The 14,173-nt window shown below is 41.0% G+C and overlaps 1 non-coding gene across 1 annotated transcript; it reads right to left on the reverse strand.

Moving 5' to 3' along the window:
- Positions 1 to 8,350: 8,350 nt before the first annotated feature.
- Positions 8,351 to 8,457, reverse strand: LOC112093267. The gene has a single exon (XR_002902979.1). It is a non-coding gene; the product is annotated as a small nucleolar RNA R71 (small nucleolar RNA).
- Between the last annotated feature and the right edge of the window lie 5,716 nt (positions 8,458 to 14,173).

A 14,173-nucleotide genomic window follows, 5' to 3' on the forward strand; every position in this document is an offset into this window, starting at 1 on the left:
CCCTCTCCTCGAGGCAGACGAGCACTTTTCCTTGGCATCGTCAAGAAGAGATGTAAGCTTGGCTTCTAGACTGTCCATCTCCTTACCACGTTCCTTAACCTTGACTAGATCTATGAGGTTGAGAATGGCAAGAACTAGGCCCTGAGAAATTGGAAGTCAGAAAATAAAGATGCGAAGGACGAATCTAAAATGAAAAAAGCACGGTCAAAGCTTATATGAATCTGGAAGGAAATCTGCTTGCGCTGACGATCCACCGGAGAAGACTGAGCGGCGGAGATCTAGTGCGGCTCAAGGAATGATTCATATAAGGCCTGGAAGACAAGGGAGAAATAGGGAGGAATCTTCAGCATGGCCCCAATCTCCGCGTCAGAAATATGCGAAACTTGGAAGTTAGAATCTATGACTTTTGCCCCCGGAATAAGCACGCGTTCCCTAGGCGGCAAAGGAATACCAGCAACATCGGGGATTAGAACTGCCAGCGTCCAAGTCTCAGTCACCGGCACCTTCTCTTCACACCCTCTTTTGGGCACAGGAGCTTCCACCCCTGACCCTGAAGAAACCTCCGCGGTTTTCCTTCTCTTCGGCGCCGGGGAAGAGGTGCTGGCTTTCTCTTTTCCTTTGGATTGAGGCTACAGGCCGGGCTGAAGCTGCTGGTTGCCTCGGAGCTGAATCCTCAAAGAAGTCATTTCTATGGAAATGACCAGTCAGAATGCAGTCAACGTACAGTTATGCCAAATAAGATTAAGGGAAGCGTTGAGCCCATGAGTTTACCTTCGTCGCGTAGATGAAAATAGTCACAGATGGCAGGAAGATCAGAGGGGCCTGGAAGGTCAAGAATCAACCCTGCCTCTCTAAGGTCAGACTCGGTCAAGAGGGTGTCAATATGGTGAGCCTTCTCCGAGTACAAAAAAGCTCACCAATCTATTCCCAGAGAGCTTCGGCCGATCGTGGCTAACTGCAGGATAAAAGAACTGTGAGCGCTGTAAAAGAAAAGATAAGAGAGGGAAAAGGAAAGAAATGAAGTGTCAAATTCTCACCCATATTCCCAAATGACATTTGCACCTTCCTTCGGCAAGGCATACGGTCGTCGGGGCGAAAGTCAAAAGGCCCCCGTATCATGAAAAACATGGGTTTCCACCCATGTGACGATGAGGGAATACCTCATATTAACGTACCAAGCCTAGGCTTGGATCGCCCATGCCCACTCAAAAAATACCACCCCTCGCATTTGGCGACGTGGCATAATCTATACATAAACATAAACTTATCCAGCGGTAGGTCCATATTGAACCGCTGGCTCCAAAAAACCCAGGCGCTGGCAAAACAATACCAAAAATTCACGCTAATTGGGCAGGAGAGATGCCATAAAAGTGGCAGTAGTCTTTGACGAAGGGATGAACGGGTAAGGTCATCCCAGCCGTAACAGCCCGAGTATATACAAGGAGATACCCGGTAGGAGGCATGCTGGTCCTAAAATGTACATCCGGGAGGAGGTATCAAACCACCTCTCGTCGATCCAACCTTCTTTGATAGCCCGAATAATGTCTTTGTTTTAGACCCTCGACGCCACGACATCAGCGATAAAAAATGGCCTGTCTAGGTCTCCGTTCGTAGCAGCCAAGGGGGCATCCACCACTGAAGCGGCGACCCCACATACGCTGCCTCCCTTGAAAGGGATCTTATTAACTTTTTCTTCTTCCATCATATGGTCGACGCTGTCAAACTCATCGCTGAAACCCTCGCTTGGTCCGCCCATGTATTCTTCTATTTCACTTAATATTGAGTCACCGTCTGATGAGGAAGACGACCATTAAATCTCCACCACGGAAGGGGAGTCTGGTTGTACAATGGACGGGTCCTCTCAATGGGTAGGGTTTGAGGCCATTGTTCTGGTGGTAAAAATAAAAAAATAAAAAGACAATGAGCTAAGTCAAAATCCTAAGTTGAGAGGAAGGAGTAAATGACGACCATTCTAAAATAACGATTGCTCAATTACCACTGGCGCCTCTCAATATAACGTCGACCATTCATATAAAAATGGTAACGGTGAATGTTCATGAACAACCGACGTTCATTAGAACCCAGGAGTCAGAGACCACAATCGGCCAGAAATCAGAAAAACTATCCTACGTGGGTCAAACAAAGCATATGGTAAAGTCTCTATCCTCTACATTCCCCATATTAACATGTGTATGGTTCAATAAGAAAGCCAGTAATGTTATTAAACAATATGAACAAGCAATCGTCAAGCTTACCGGTGAGTCAGAATCTGGGCAAAGTCGGGTTCCGAGATAGCTTCATGAGGCACCGAGAAGAGCAAGGGATGCAAGTCAGAATCTATAAGAAAGAACTCAGGTAGAGTAACAGTAGTTCAAGAAGTTTGGGAAAAAATGGCTTCGGTTGGAGGAGTATTTAAAGGAAAACAAGCCCTCGACCCTTGACCGTCAGATAAGGTTCATAAAATCCAACGGCAATGGCATTTTACCCAGATCTGACGGCAACAAACAAAGGCGGGAAGATGAAGAGGCATGATCCAAGGGCTCGTATTCACCTTTTCAAAATAAAGCCTTACGTCAGCCTGGTGAAATGACCGACGCGACAGTTACATTCCTTGAGGAAAGCTAAAGCATCAAGACTATCATTGCGGAAGAAGGCTCAGAATTAGGTTCCCACACCCGAGGCACAGACAAACACCCGAACCTAGCTCGAGACTGTCTAAAGGAAACCCTCGACCTGGGGGGCATCTGTTGTGTGGGAAAATATGGGTGACATGTGGAACGGCGACAGCGTTACACGTGGCCCCACTTTCTCTCAAAAAGGTGACAACCATCGATGCTTGAAGCTCGCTTCCCCTCTACGCTGCAAAGAAAGGCCTGGCTTAGGGCATCGACCTGGCTTACCGTCGACCAGTCATGCCGTCGATCTTATGGCAACAAGAATTCCTGGAAAGGATCGACTGCCAAGAAGGACATGAGGTCTACGCAGCGCAGACGACGAGGGGAATACTCTTCAGAAAGGAGCCTGACATCACAGGTTGCGTCTAAGGATGGAAGACGTCTATAGTACAAGGATTAATTGTAATCCCCTAAACCGCCCTACAATGGGTAGTGAGGGATTACAGGAATCTTCAGAGCCGTAATGGAAGACCAATTGACTGAGTGAACAGTGCAAAAGGTGATTGGTGGGCTACGGTCTAGGCCTAGAAAGATAGGCCACTCGAGTACTTTTACCTACAAAGGAAAACCACCCCCAAAGCTTGGGCTATAAAAGGGGCAAAGCCCCATACACGAAGGGGATGGACTTCTTGAGTATTGAATCAGAGAGAGAAGATACCTGCATGTAAATTGTAAAAGTCCAAAGAGAAATACAATACACAAGTGGATGTAGCTCTTCATTAACAGAGTGAACCACTATAAATTTCGTGTGTCCTCTCATTCAAGCGTTACACTCATGCTTCCAAAAATACAACAAACACTTCACAACCTGATTTTAAATATACAGTTAATTTTCAGCCGGTAACCCAACGGGATACCATTGGGTAACCTGGTGTATTTCTGTTGACGAAATTCAGCCGTCAACAATAAGCTTTCAAGAGATGACTCTATTAATACAAGGTACAAAATCATGATTCCTTTACTTTCATTATGCTTCATCACTAATGCATATACAAGAATTGAAATTCCCTCCAAAAAGCTAATGGTCCCTAATGCGGGAAGACCGTTAGTTATGTACGAGGAAAGCAAAGCATGCAAGCCGTCTAAAGCAACTTTACATATTATGAGTTTCGTAGGAGAAGAACCCATGAAACTCTATAGATGAATGCATCAATAACACAAGGTACAGACACGATCCTCCTCTTAACAACTTCAAACACGCATTTTTTTCAGAAATTATTCTACGCATAAATCGGGTGCATACATCAAAATAATAAAGAAATTTTATCACAAATCCACGTGCAAACTAGGTAGAATTATAGAAAAAGAAATTTTTTTCTCTCTATCTTTATCCCTGCATTTTCGGCCAAATATAAGGGAACCAATGATGAAGTTCAAGGCGGGTCAAGGTCTGGACATTTGGACCAAGGGGAAAGTTCATGTTCGGACCTAATTGTCTCTTCAAGCTATTTAGTGGAAGTTCGGGCCTAAAAATGATGCATTACTTGGTGGCTGATCAGATCTAAAGTCGACGTTTTTTAGGCTGTTTGATGGTGTTAATTTTGTGTTTTAATTGTGTGTTTAAGGTTGGCTAAAGGTTGTGTAATAATTAGTAAGTTATTTGGTGTGCTTTAATTAGGGGTTTTTAGCTATGTTTATTAGTTGGAATTTGTGTGCTTTGTAACTTCAGCTTTTTATGTGTGAGATAAATGGCTGAAAAGGGAGTTATGTTTTAAATTTTTTTAAGCTTGTAATTAGTGGTTGATTATTGCCACCATAAAAAAAGGTTTTTAGCTTGTTAAAGGTCTTTCAAAGGCTATAAATGGTTGTATTTGGCCTTACTTTAGGGGTGGTTAAGAAATTAAAACTGAAGTTATTCAACTTTACTCTTGAATTTCTTATCTCTTTGGTGGATTTCAATTGAGTGGCAAATTCTTAAATTTTCTGTATCTCAAGGTGGTGAAATCTTATTCTTGAGTGGTGAAATATTCATTCCTTTCCTTCTAATTTCAGTCAGTTTGGTATTAATTTGTATCAGAGACAAAAGTGTGGTAGGCCCAAAACCCACAGGTCCTAGGTTTGGATTGTTGGTATTGATTGTTATTCTATTTTTTTTTTAAATGAGGAGAATAGCTTTTCGAGGGAGACTCGTTGAAGAAGATGAGCTGTTGGAAGAAAGAGATCGCAATATCGAGATAGAGGAAATGAGAAGAAGAATAGAACAGCTACAACAACGCTTTAAACGGTATCAGAGATAAACTCCACCAAGGCATGACGAGCACCGTGTAGATGAGGAGGACAGAGAAATCAATCTATTTCACAATGAAGACGAATCTAGCGATAAAGCCCACGCTCACCAAAGGCGACGGAATAACCATGGAAGCTGTGAAGGTGTTGTGAAGATTGACGTTCTTGAGTTTGATAGTCATGCACAAGGTGATGTTTTCCTTGATTAGCTTTACACCGTCGAGAGAATTTTTGAGTTCAAAGATTATTCAAAGGAAAGAAAAGTGAAGTTAGTGGCAATCAAACTCAAGGGATACGCTTCCCTTTGGGGGAAAACCTGTAATGAGAACGAGTTCGAGAAGGAAGGAGACCTATCTGAACATGGGAAAAACTCAAGCGCGAAATGAAAATGAGGTTTATTTCAGACAATTATAAGCAGGAAAATTACTTGAAGTTTTACAATTTTAAGCAAGATGACTTGAGTGTGCAAGACTACACATGAGAATTTGAAATTCTAATGCTCATATGAGATGGGGTAGAATCCGAGGAGAAAACCATCCATCGCACGATATATGGGAGGATTGATGAAGGAAATAGCAGATGTTATTCGACTACAACCTTATTGGATGTTCAATGATGTTAGGAAACTTGCCATGAGTGTGGAGCAACAACGTAAAGGTTCGTCAAAAGCAACATCAAGACCTCACTTTTCCAATCAGGGGAATGCAAGTTCATCCGGCATGAAGACATTTGCGAAAGGTACATCTTTAAATGTGTCTAAACCATATTCAAAAGCGGATTCTACCGCCAAGCCTATTGGGACTTCCAACTCTTCGCGGAAATGTTTCAAGTGTCAAGGATATGGGCACATAGCATCCGAGTGTCCCAATCGAAGGGTAGTAACCATCATTGAGGAAGAATTTGAGGCAGAAGAGAAGAATGAAGATCCGCAAGAAGAGGAGAATCTAGAAGAAATTGTTGAACATGGATATAAGGGTGAAGTTTTGGTTTGCCATAGGAGTTTACACAAGGTCTAAGAGAGAAATGAGCCATGGCTGCGTGAAAATATTTTTCACATGAGATGTACTTCTCAAGGCCGAGTATGCAACGTAATCATTGACGGTGGGAGTTGCACCAACTTAGTAGCTGAAGAGATGGTGAAAAAGCTTAATCTAGCTACTGAACATCATGCTTAACCATACAAAATCCTGTGGTTTCAAGAGGGCAGCGGATTCAAGGAACGAAGCGATGCTTGGTTTCATTTTCCATCGGGAAAACCTACAAGCATGAGATTTGGTGTGACGTGGTGCCAATGGACACATGTCATTTGCTACTTGGTAGACCCTGGCAATTCAACCGTCGCGTGATTCATGATTGATAACTCTAAGAAATTAGAGTTATCTTATGCACTTTTAGCTTAAACTTTGTTTAGCCAAGAGTGTATTTCATTATTTTTTCTGTGTTTTAACTTAGATTTTCTAGTTTTGCATTTTAACTTGCTAAATTTTGTACTTGTACTGCTCTTGGGTTAAGGAGTGATTTGAGTCAAAAAGAGGTTGAAATATGCCTAAGTTGTGATTTTGCAAATTGCAAGGAGAAAGCAGTAGCATTCTGCTGCAGCATTCTGGGTGCAGCTGAAAAGTGGTATGACATCAGCGCACTACCCATGTGAGCTGTGCAGTAGTGTGGACCACTTCAGCCCCTATCAATTGACATGTCAGCCCTTTTGTTTCCCTAAGAAGGAAGTGTTTTCTGAATGAAAGGGCCAGCTGCCAAGTACAAGAGGAGAAAAAATAGAATGAAAGAAAAATAGTACAATACTCAGAGAAAAATAGAGTATCAGACGTGAGAGAAAGAAGAAAAATTCAAGAGAGAAAGAGTTGCAAAGAGGAGGATCCGAAGGGAAGGACAAGGCAAAATTCTAGAAGATCCAAAATCCAGCTCTTCAATTCTTCTTCTTTCTGTTAGCTTGATTCTTTTGTGATTTTTTATATTAATTAAGACATGGATTACTCTGGAAATCTAGTTTTTGTAAGTACCATTATGAACTAATTTGTTAAGCTAGATCTGCTAATCGAACTGAGGTTGTAAGGATGATGGTTGCTTGAGGAATGTTGATTAATTATATTTCTTGTTCATCTATGTATGCGTAATGTTATTTCTGTCTTTGACTGGCCATCAATCATAGAATACAAGACTAAGATTGATACTAGAAAGGTTAATTTTAGTTGGATCTAACATAGATGATGCAAGTTCAATAATCTTGTTTGAGTTTATTGGTTTGTGAATGGTATAGGAATATATTGTTCATCTTGCATAACATATAGAAATTTGAGCTTAATTTGCATTCTAAAACTAGATTCACATAGGAATATGCTGGACATGGTTGAGGAATGTGTAGACATAAAGAATTCAGAAGAATCTTATGCACAATAAATGAGTTTCTATTAACAGGACGTTTTATGTTATAACATTCTTGTAGCATTCTCTGTCAGATTTGCAACCAAGGGGAAATTAGTAGGTCTAGCTGATTTACTTCACTGCATACACTCCATTTTAGCATTTTTGATCTTCTGGTTAATCTTTTCTTACATTCCATTTTAGCATTTCTGCATTTCTGAATAGTCAATTTTTATCATTTTCAAACGGGTAAATTGGTTGACTTCTGCATGTACACTTGGTGATTCAGTCTCTATAAGATGATATCCGTACTCTATACACTTTATTACTTATCTGCGACACGTGCACTTGCGAGCATAGAAATCACGCAACAAGTTTTTGACGCCGTTGCCGGGGATTGAAATCATTAAAAGTATTTGTAGGAGTCAATTTGTTTTTTTGTTTGTTTGGTTTATTCTCATTCATTTTATTTTTAATTTTCCAGGTTATAAACCCTTTGCATGAATCAACAGTGAGACTTGGAAATGTTGCCCTTATATCCAGAAATTGAAAGAACATTTCGAGCTAGGAGAAGGGAGCAGCAAGGTTTAGCAGTAGTGGAAGAAATGGCAGAAGGGGTAGTTGGAAACAATGGGCAGCATGTCAATGGGAACAATCTGGTCAAGTTTAATGTGGTTGTTGCTGTTGTGGCTGATGACAGGGATAGGGCCATCGGAGAGTGTGTTGTGCCCATGTTACATGGACTTAACCCCGAAATAGTGAGGCTAGAGATTCAGGCACCTCAGTTTGAGCTTAAGCCCGTGATGCTCCAAATGCTCCAAACCATAGGGTAGTTTAGTGGGATGCCAACTGAAGATCCTCACCTCTATCTCATGCTATTTATGGAAGTTAGTGATACCTTTAAGTTACCAAGAGTGACAGAGAAAGCTCTGAGGTTGAAATTATTCCCTTATTCCTTGTGGGATATAGCTCGAGCAAGGCTAAATTCTTTACCACCGGATTCAGTGGTGACATGGAATGATTTGGCAAAGAAGTTCCTCATGAAATACTTCCCTCCAAACAAGAATGCCAAGCTCAGAAACAACATTACCTCATTCCAACAAGTGGATAGGGACTCTCTGTATGAAGCATGAGAAAGATTCAAAGAGCTATTACAAAAATGCCCTCATCATGGGATCCCGCATTGGATTCAAATGGAGACCTTTCATAATGGCCTCAATGGGCAAACAAGGACTATAGTTAATGCCGTAGCTGGTCGAGCTATTTTGGCCAAGTGTTACAATGAAGCCTATGAGATCTTGGAAGGATGGCCAATAACAATTATCAATGGCCAACCGAGAGACTCAATGCTAGGAAGGCAGCTGAAATTCATGAAATTGATGTCCTCACTACACTCTCAGCTCAAGTGTCATCCTTGATGAATATGATAAAAGCAATGAACACACCGGCGGGTGTAAATTCTGTTTAATCAGCTAGTGTCTCCTGTGTTTACTATGGAGAGGGGCATTTGTATGAAGATTGCCCATCCAATCTAGCCTCCACTTGGTATGTGGCCAATTTCAACAGGAACAATAATTCTTATATGAACTCTCACAATCAAGGGTTGAGGCAACATCCAAACTTGGCATGGAGTAATCAAGGAGCAAGTTCTAGTGGAGTCAATGCTTACCACAGACCCACATATCCACCAGGGTATCCACTGTAACAACAAAGAACTCAAGCCGCGGATCAATCTAGCTCTTTGGACTGTTTGCTAAAAGAATTTATTGCTAGGAGTGAAGCCAAAATTTAGAGTCATGATGCAACACTGATGAACTTAGAAACTAGATGGGGCAGATTGCTAATTCTTTAAACAACCGACCTCAAGGAGGTCTCCCAAGAAACACCGAAGATCCAAGAAGATAAGGGAAAGAACAGTGCAAGGCTATTTCATTGAGGAGTGGAAAGGAGCTGGAGCGGAAGACAAGACCCCAGGCTATGCAAATAGAGCCCAGTTCAATCCAAAAGGAGAAGAATCAAACTCAGCCACAAGAAGAACAGTTGAAGAATCAACAACCAAATTCTGCACTGCACAATGCCATAGCATTTCCACAGCATTCTGGAGCAACAGAAACTAGTAATAGCAGTAACAACAGGCCATCGCCACCATTTCCTCAACACTTTCAAATACAATAAGAAGATGGGTAGTTTCACAAGTTTTTAAATGTTTTGAAGCAGCTGCATATCAACATACCATTGGTTGACGCCTTAGAATAGATGCCAAACTACGCCAAGTTCATGAAGGAATTAGTTACAAAAAAATGCAGGCTTAGAAAGTTTGAGACAGTGGCCTTGACCGAAGAATGCAGGGCAATTTTACAAAACAAACTCCCTCCCAAACTAAAGGATCCAGGAAGTTTCACTGTCCCGTGCTCCATTAGAAACCAATACTTTGGTAAGGCATTATGTGATTTGGGAGCTAGTATAAATTTGATGCCGATGTCCATTTTTAAGAAGTTGGGAACCGGAGAAACAAGGCCTACCGCAATGTATTTGTAGCATGCTGACAGATCTATTGCACTTCCATAAGGAAAGATTGAGGATGTGCTAGTGACGATGGACAAGTTCATTTTTCCTGCTGACTTCATCATTCTTGACTATGAAGCGGATAGAGAAGTGCCCATAATTTTAGGAAGGCCATTTCTTGCAACAGGCTGCACCTTGATTGATGTACGAAAGGGAGAATTGACCATGAGAGTACAAGATGAGCAGGTCACATTCAATGTGTTCAAGGCAATGAAGTTCCCAAGTGAGATTGAGGAGTGCTCAGCCATTTTAGTTATCGAATCTTTGGTGGTAGAAAAGTTTGAGCAAGACAACTTTGAGGAAAATGAGGAAGAAGGTGTTGAGCAAATGGATTGGTTGGAAGCCAATTAAACAATGCAGAGCTACACAAGGAAGTTTGAATCTCTGGACTTGGTTGAACGAGAACACAAGTCATCTCAGCCATCAAGCAAAGAACCACCAGTCCTATAACTTAAGCTCTTGCCACTGCATTTGAGGTATGCCTACTTAGGAGCATATTCTAACCTTCCAGTCATTATTTATGCAGTATTAACAAAGGACCAAGTGGAGAAGCTGCTCATGGTTTTAAGAGAATTCCAAGGGGCCATTGGTTGGACTGTAGCAGACATAAAGGGTATAAGTCCCTTATTTTGTATGCATAAGATTCTCTTGGAAGATGATAAAAAAGGGTCTATAAAGGAAAAAGAAGGATATATCTGATCATGAAAGAAGTGGTCAAGAAGGAGATAATCAAGTGGTTGGATGCAGGGATAATCTATCCAATCTCTGAAAGTGCATGGGTGAGTCCAGTTCAATGTGTTCCTAAGAAATGGGGGATTACTGTTGTTGAGAATGAACATGATGAGTTAATCCCCACAAGAACAGTAACGGGCTAGAGGATATGCATGGACTATTGGAAGCTCAACAAGGCCACGAGAAAGGATCATTTCCCTCTCCCCTTTATCGATTAGATGTTGGACAGATTTGCGGGGAAGGAGTATTATTTCTTGTTGGATGGATATTCTGGACATAATCAAATTACTATAGTACTGAACGATCAGCATAAGACCACGTTTACTTGTCCATTCGGCACATTTGCTTTTAGAAGAATGCCATTCGGCCTTTGTAATGCTTCAACAACTTTTTCGCGATGCATGATGGCTACCTTTACTGAGATGGTGGAGAAATACTTAGAGGTATTCATGGACGACTTCTCAGTTTTTGGGGAAAATTTTGATAATTTTCGCATTAACTTGACCAAAGTCTTGAAGAGATGTGAAGAGACTTAGTCCTCAATTAGGAAAAATGCCACTTTATGGTCAACGAGGGGATAGTGTTGGGACACAAAGTTTCAAAGAATGGCCTTGAGGTTGAAAAAGCAAAGATTGCTATAATAGAGAAGCTACCACCACCGACCAATGTAAAAGGACTTAAAAGTTTCCTTGGTCATGCTGGATTTTTTCGAAGATTCATTAAGGATTTTTCAAAGATTTTCAAGCCTTATTGTAATTTATTGGAGAAGGACAGCTAATTCAATTTTGATAAGCCATGTACGACAGCATTTATGGAGCTCAAAAAATGACTTATCTCAGCACTATCATTGTGGCACCAGATTGGTCCCTACCGTTTGAAGTCATGTGCGATACAAGTGACTAGGCTGTAGGAGCTGCTTTAGGGCAGTGAAAGAACAAAGTATTTCACTCCATCTACTATGTCAGCAAGACACTCTCAGGGGCTCAATTAAACTACACAGTGACAGACAAGGAACTACTAGTGGTTGTTTTCACCTTTAACAAATTACGAGTCTACTTGATAAGAACAAAGGTCACTATTTTCACAGACCATTCGGCCATCAAATACTTAGTTGGGAAGAAGGATGCCAAACCTCGATTAATCAGATGGGTGCTCCTCTTACTAGAATTTGATTTGGAGATCAAAGTACAAAAAGGAACCAAGAACTAAATGGATGATCACTTGTCCAAGTTAGACAGAGCTAACGAATGAACATCTCCAGATATTATAAAGGAAGTATTCCCTGATGAACAGTTATTTGTCGCAACATAGTTATGAGCACCTTAGTACGCTAATTTTGCAAATTATCTAGTAACTGGGTTGCTTCCGCCGGATCTGACTAGCCAACTGAAAAGTTGATTTTTCATCAATTTTTCCCCATCATATATTATAGTTTTTGAGCAAATTTAAGTTAATTTGTCACTAGTTTTATGTTTATGTTAATCTATTTTGTAGGATTTACAAAGTGGAGAAAATTGAGTGAAAAAGATAAAGAAATCCTTGAAAATCTCCATTTGTGTGGGCTGCAATGCACTAGGAGTAAGCTACAGCCTAAGACTTCTAGAGAGCATTCCAAGAAAGAATTCCAGAGAGCATTCCAAGAAAGAATTCCAGAGATCATTCCTGAGAGCATTCTAGCTTCAGGCTGTAGCACCCCAAAGGACGCTGCAGCGCGCCCGCCAGCTAGCCATCGCGCGCTTAGGCGCAGTTCAAGGCGTGCTTAGGCGCGCATCCCAGAATCTACCAGGGAATTGAGATGCGTGCTGCAGTGCACATCCATGGGCTTAGGCGCGTGTCTGGAAAACCCTAGTCCTCGTTGATGCGCGCTGCAGCATGCATCATGGGCTGCAGCGCGCCTATCTTGAATTTGAGAGTTTTGTGACATTCGGGAGGTGATATAAAAGGAAAAGAAAGTTGTTAGAAGAGGGTTGAACACGGAGAGTGGAGAATTGAATGAGAGACACGGTTGGAACCCTAGGTTTGAAGAAAAGCAGCTGTAACCAACGATTTCTAGAGATTTTCAAGGGGATTCAAGGCAGTTTGAAGACTTTGGAGGAGATCATCCAACAGGAGTTCTTCATTACTTTCTCCCTTTTTATTTCTTGAATTGTTTGTTTAATTTTCTACTTAAACTATGGATCTTTGGTATTTTGTAATTGTGGATTTGATTTCGAATATGGATAGCTAATTTCCTCACGCTATGGGGGGTTTGATCTAATTTAATGAAAGTTATATTTTGAAAGTCTGTTTGCTTGTTGAATGTTTTATATTCCAATCTTTTGTGTCTCTTGTGCTTAATTTCTAATTTAATTACCCATTAGATTAGAAAACCTAGATGTTTGAAATTAGGCTCGGGAGAGTTAATTTTATACGTTGAGAATTAAGAAATGCAACCTAAGGAGATATTGAGTCGGGAGGCTAGTATAACCTTAAGAGATCAAATATGGGCTTAACTTAATGAATGCACAATTGATAAAATTAATAGGGATATTAGTTTAATTAATTTAGCATATTATTTCACTAGCGCTCGGGAAAGGGAGTGAGATTATCTTAGTACCCATGATCTAGGATTGGATGTAATACATCGACAAGTGACGGATTTAGATAAATATAGCATAATTAGGTGAAGTTGAATCCCCCCTAGCCCATTTTAAATATAGAGATCCCTTCGATCCAAATCACCTTCGCATCCGTTGATTGCATTTTTAGTCTAGTTTAGTTGTTTAATTTAGTATCAATCCCTTAATTTTATATTGTCTAGATAAAATCAGTTTAGATAAAGAGCGATACTTAGCTCTTTCCTAATTAACAATCCCAGTGGATGATACTCGATCCTCAGATCATTATTACTTCGTGATTCGTACACTTGCGGGCACACACTAAATTCTAAGCAAAAGTCTTTTCGTGTATCAAGTTTTTGGCGCCGTTGCTGGGGATTGGCAATTTAGGATTTAAGTTAATATTGCTGTGAAATAGATTAATTTTAATTTAGACCTTTATCTTTATTTTATTGATTTAATTATTGTCAATTTAATCTCTTCCATCTATTATTTTGGTTGCCGTGTATGCACCGAGTCCGCAGCTTGGAGACTGTTCCTTTAGACCCAGAAATTGAGAGAACTATTTCGATACTAAGAAGGGAACATCAGAACAGAAACCGAGTCATGGCCGAGGGTAACAACAACAACCAGCAGAGGGCTTTGAGGGCTTACTTCAGACCGATAGTGAATGAGAATTATTTTGGCATCAGGAGGTAGCCGATCAACGTGAACAACTTTGAGCTAAAGCCTGCATTGATAAATATGGTTCAGCAGAATCAGTACGGGGGGATACCGTTTGAAGACCCCAATGTGCATCTAGTAATGTTTCTGGAGATCTGCGACACCATCAAGATGAATGGTGTGGACTAGGACATTATCAGAATGCGCCTGTTCCCGTTCTCACCTAGGGACAAGGCGAGGGGTTGGCTCCAATCAGTTCAAGCCGGTAGTATTGGCACGTGGGAAGAGTTGGCACAGAAGTTTCTAACCAAGTTCTTCCCTCCATCAAAGACTGCT

The sequence above is a fragment of the Morus notabilis genome, unplaced genomic scaffold, assembly GCF_000414095.1.
Source record: "Morus notabilis unplaced genomic scaffold, ASM41409v2 Scaffold238, whole genome shotgun sequence".
In the NCBI taxonomy this organism is placed as follows: Eukaryota; Viridiplantae; Streptophyta; class Magnoliopsida; order Rosales; family Moraceae; genus Morus; species Morus notabilis.